This window comes from Tachysurus vachellii, chromosome 11, assembly GCF_030014155.1.
Source record: "Tachysurus vachellii isolate PV-2020 chromosome 11, HZAU_Pvac_v1, whole genome shotgun sequence".
In the NCBI taxonomy this organism is placed as follows: Eukaryota; Metazoa; Chordata; class Actinopteri; order Siluriformes; family Bagridae; genus Tachysurus; species Tachysurus vachellii.
In genome coordinates, this window is record NC_083470.1 from 23,512,622 (window position 1) to 23,517,621 (window position 5,000).

A 5,000-nucleotide genomic window follows, 5' to 3' on the forward strand; every position below is an offset into this window, starting at 1 on the left:
GTGTGTGTGTGTGTGTGTGTGTGTGTGTGTGTGTGTGTGTGTGTGTATTAAATCCAATGCACCTCGTCTCGTCTCCTCTCATCTATGTTTGTGATGATTTTAGCAAACAAAAACAAGGTACAATAACACACAACACACAATAATAATAATAACAACACACAAGTATACACTATAATAACAACACAACAATAACAACACACACAATAACACACAATAATAACAATAATACACAATAATAATTCCTACCTCCTTCCGCTTGTTCACTTCGGAAACGTTTAGGTGTGACAGACAGATATTCAGTCCGTGTGGATGTATCAGAGCAGCAGATTGACATCCAGCGTTATCAGTTATGGAGCCACAACACAGTGACGGAGACGGAACCACAGCACAGTTATGGAGCCACAGCACAGTTATGGAGCCACAGCACAGTTATGGAGCCCGGACGCTTTGCTCTAAAGCCGAACATGGCTGCGGAGTCACAAGGGACTGACGCACTGATGACCTGCTTCACAAACCGGAAGTGACAGACCGCCATTTTATTTTTTTGTTTCTTTTTATAAAATAGCAACATTTCTATTATAGTACTTTTTTTTTTTTTAAAACGTATAAGTGCCTTATGTTAGATCACTAAAACGCACACACACACAAAACGCCTTGCCAAGTGTTTTTTTCCATGTGTTTTATAAAAGGGATTCTCTTTCCATACTTGTTAGTATTCAATCAATCAAACACCATTATTATTATTTATTATTGTTTATTTATGTTTTATTTGTTTATTTGTTTATTTGATGTATTATTTATTTATTACTATTATTATTCATATCATCTCTATTCATATTATTACTATTATACGTATTATTATTATTGCTATTATTATATGTATTATTATTATTATTATTATTATTTGTAGTAGTAGCAGTAGTAATAGTAAAATAAAAATATAATATCTTGATTAAAAAAACAATTATTTGTTGTATTTTTTTCTATCTCCAGATCTATTTGTTTATTTATTTTTACACCTACCTAGGCCTTTTTTTTGCAGGTCTAATTAACATCTGAGTATTTTAATTCAATTTGAATACAGTGATTTGTTTCCCTACAGCACAAAGACAATGGTTTATAAAATGTCATTTATATTCACATACTAGATCACCACCAGTGGTGCAGAAATCTCAGCAGCCATTAATGACCCAGAGAAAGAAGAGAAGAAGACAGGCACAGTCTTGAATCCCAGCTTTATGGGTAAAGGCACACCCAGGATTCAACAATTCTCTGCTCAGATTGTTTTTCTATGATTTTACAACCACACCCTTGTCATGATTTTTCTAGTTTACACGTTTGTAATATTCGAAAAATGGATAATACTAAAATTGAAAGCGCCTTATACGTTGTAATGAATTAAAAGAACATAATGGTAAGAGATACAATCAGATACGTGTTATTTTCTATTCCACCAAAAGCTTCATTTTGAAATGAAAGTGAATAGTTTTGATATTTCTGATATCACAACAATACAACATATTTTCTTTAGTTACACTAATTCTCATGCTTTCTGGAATGATTTTTAAAACTGTTTTACTTTCATTTTTGATTCTCTTTAAATCAACTCAGATCAAATTTTATTTGTCACATACACATACATACAGGGTACGACATGCAGTGAAATGCTTTTTGCATCTGTTCAGTATATAAGCATAAAAAAGGAATGCAATTTAGGATAGATAAATAAATAAATAAACAAACAAACAAACAAACAAACAAACCAAAAGGGGATCGATAAATAAAAACTAGACTATATACAATATGAAAATATATGTGGAAAAATAATGTATATACATATACATAAATATACATATACATAAATGTGTATGGTTTTTAAAGATTATCCTTAAAGTGTCCATGTGCAGTATGGTGACAATCTTTAAAAACCATACAATCTTTAAAAAACATTTAATTCTCTTTAATAATTGAGGTGTTTTTTTTGTATCAAATGTGTTATCTCTTGATAAATAATGTTGTTATGTTAGCAACATACTATTAATGCAGTATATTTTATACTATTAATGCAGAAATCAACAAACAAACACAACAAAATAATAATAATTATACGTAATAATAAGTATAACAATAATAACAATAATAATTATAAGTTTTAAATAAATAATAGTCAGTATACATTTATTATTTAAGAATTATTATTAAAAGCACTAAGGTGCTGATGCTGGGAGGAATAGGTGTAGCGGCAGTGACCGCTCTGTGATTGACAACAAAACTCTCCAATCAGCTAATAACAAAACAAAACGTTAAAGGCGCATTAGCCAATCAGAGTCTTTTACGATTTCTGACACGCCCCTAATTTTCTTTGACAGCTGCTCGGGGAAGGACGCTGAGGAAGCGAATCTATGAAGTATATTATTATTATTATTATTAGATTATCTGTATTATTTCGTTAGAATGACGCAAGTGAAGCTGTGAAGATTACACTGACGTTAAGAAAAACATCCTTTTGCATTGAGGTAAGTTGGCTAAGTAGATATGATCCTGCTTGCTATCAGTTAGCTCGCTAGCTAACGTGTTGTTGGGCTGTGTTGTTGGGCTGGGACGCTCACTACTTAGGCGCACTTAGTGATCGGGCTTTAAAGCTGTATCTAGTTCACTTTGTGTCCGTTGTGGAGCTGTTTGGGATTAGACCTAGCAGTTATTTCCCCAAACACCCTCAGTTGGTTAGCTAGCTGGCTAATTAACAGTGTTTTTTTGGGTAACGTACGTTTACAGGGCAACTATTTTACTGTTAGATAAAAGATACGGGTTTTGTTTTCATAGATATGTTGTGCAGTAACGTCTGTACTATCTGCTGTAGCACATCTGTAGCACATCTGTAGCACATCTGTAGCACATCTGTAAATATATATTTTAGCATGATTGTGGCTGTTCTGCACTAAGCATTTAGAAAGCGATTTTATTTACTTAAGTTTTTTTCTACCTATTATTAGAGAAACTAATCTCTGTCTCTCTCTCTCTCTCTCTCTCTCTCTCTCTCTCTCTCTCTCTCTGTCTCTCTCTCTCCCCCTTTCCCTCTCTCTCCCTTTCCCTGTTCCTCTCTCTCTCTCTCTCTCTCTCTCTCTCTCTCTCTCTCTCTCTGTCTCTCTCTCTCCCCCTTTCCCTCTCTCTCCCTTTCCCTGTTCCTCTCTCTCTCTCTCTCTCTCTCTCTCTCTCTCTCTCTCTCTCTCTCTCTCTCCCCCCTTTCCCTCTTCCTCTCTCGCTCTCTTTCTCTCTCCCCTCTTCCCCCTTCTCTCTCTCTCTCTCTCTCTCCCCTCCTCCCCTCTTCTCTCTCTCTCTCTCTCTCTCTCTCTCTCTCTCTCTCTCTCCCTTTCCCCTTTCCCTCTTCCTCTCTTTCTCTCTCTCTCACTCACTCTCTCTCTCACTCTCTCCCTCTCTCTCTCTCCCTCTCTCCCCCCACTTCTCTCTCTCTCTCTCTCTCTCTCTCTCTCTCTCTCTCTCTCCCTCTCTCCCCCCCTCTCTCTCTCTCTCTTTCTCTCCCTCTCTCTCCCCTCTCTCTCTCTCTCTCTCTCTCTCTCTCTCTCTCTCCCCCTTTCCCTCTTCCTCTCTCTCTCTCTCTCTCTCTCCCTCTTCCTCTCTCTCTCTCTCTCTCTCTCTCTCTCTCTCTCTCTCTCTCTCTCTCTCTCTCTCTCTCTCCCTCTCCCTCTTCCTCTCTCTCTCTCTCTCTCTCTCTCTCTCTCTCTCTCTCTCTCTCTCTCTCTCTCTCCCTCCCTCACTCTCTCTCTCTCTCTCTCTCTCTCTCTCTCTCCTCTCCCTCTTCCTCTCTCCTCTCTCTCTCTCTCTCTCTTTCTCTCTCTCTTTCTCTCCCTCTTCCCTCTCTCTCTCTCTCTCTCTCTCTCTCTCTCTCTCTCTCTCTCTCTCTCTCTCTCTCTCTCTCTCTCTCTCTCTCTCTCTCTCTCTCTCTCTCTCTCTCTCTCAGTCTGACCACATTCAGCCCAGGAACTGAGTGGAGTCTGTCATCATTAAAGGATCAGGGCAGTAGGACAGAGGAGGCTGCTATAGTACGGATACCGAGGTGCTTCCTGTGCATCAGTATTTGTGTTGTTGTGGCATCATGTGACATTAATGCCTCAACTCTCTCAAAACTCCTTTAAAACAAATAATTTCAGTAATAATAATAATCACAGATACAAAATGAATCATTTCAATTTTCATAAACAATGAGTACAAATAACAGAGCTGGAAAACACATAATCAATAACTGATTCAGTGATTCACTAAAGTGATGTTTCATTTGGTAAATTTATTTTCTCTTTATTCCTCCTGTCCTTATTATCTTTTCCCTTTTATTCACCGATTCATTTATTGTTTCACTAAATTATCCATTCACTCATTTATTGCTTTTTTTTCATTTATTGACTAATATATTGAATCACTTGGTATTTGAGTCATCAATTGAGTCATTTGGTGTTTGATTAATTGATTGATTCATTTATTGACTCATTAATTCCTCCAAACTGGCTGTTTTACAACAGACACATATCATAGACACATGGGCTGCACGATACTCATTAATCATTTAAGTCATGAATTGTGATCAGAATTATTGTCACCACCGCAGGAATAATAATAAAAAAAGGGTTGTTCTTTTAAATGAAGAGAAAGACTTTGCATTCTATTTTCATTTTCGTTTAACAGTATTAAATTAAGGGCAGCCTTTTATGATAAATCTATTTTAGTATGATGATGAACCTGTAGGACAACTATAAAATACTCTATCACTTTCACCACCACACCTGCACAACAGGTCAACAATTATATCCGGGACTATTTTACAGATCACTAAAGGAAGTTTTTTTCTTTTTTTTATTCACACAATTATTAAACAACAACAACAACAACAAACAAATAAAAAACACCACTGTAAGAAGCCCAGTACAGAACAAACACAATACACAACGTATATTTGGTGTTAAACAGATGACATGAGGAACTCTGCA

At 36.4% G+C, this 5,000-nt stretch overlaps 2 protein-coding genes across 3 annotated transcripts in view; one reads left to right on the plus strand and one right to left on the minus strand.

Annotated features, from left to right (window-relative positions):
- The window catches only part of rab7b (RAB7b, member RAS oncogene family), a 13,306-nt gene extending 12,836 nt beyond the window's left edge, over positions 1-470 (minus strand). The window contains exon 1 of the mRNA XM_060880898.1: positions 247-470. The gene's annotated coding sequence lies outside the window, so the exon portion shown is untranslated. The remainder of the gene's footprint in view (positions 1-246) is intronic.
- A 1,892-nt stretch (positions 471-2,362) lies between these two features.
- si:dkey-32e23.4 (dynamin-1-like protein) overlaps positions 2,363-5,000 on the plus strand; it is a 22,964-nt gene continuing 20,326 nt past the window's right edge. For both annotated transcript variants that reach the window (XM_060881489.1, XM_060881490.1), the window contains exons 1-2: positions 2,363-2,516; positions 3,980-4,075. The gene's annotated coding sequence lies outside the window, so the exon portion shown is untranslated. The remainder of the gene's footprint in view (positions 2,517-3,979; positions 4,076-5,000) is intronic.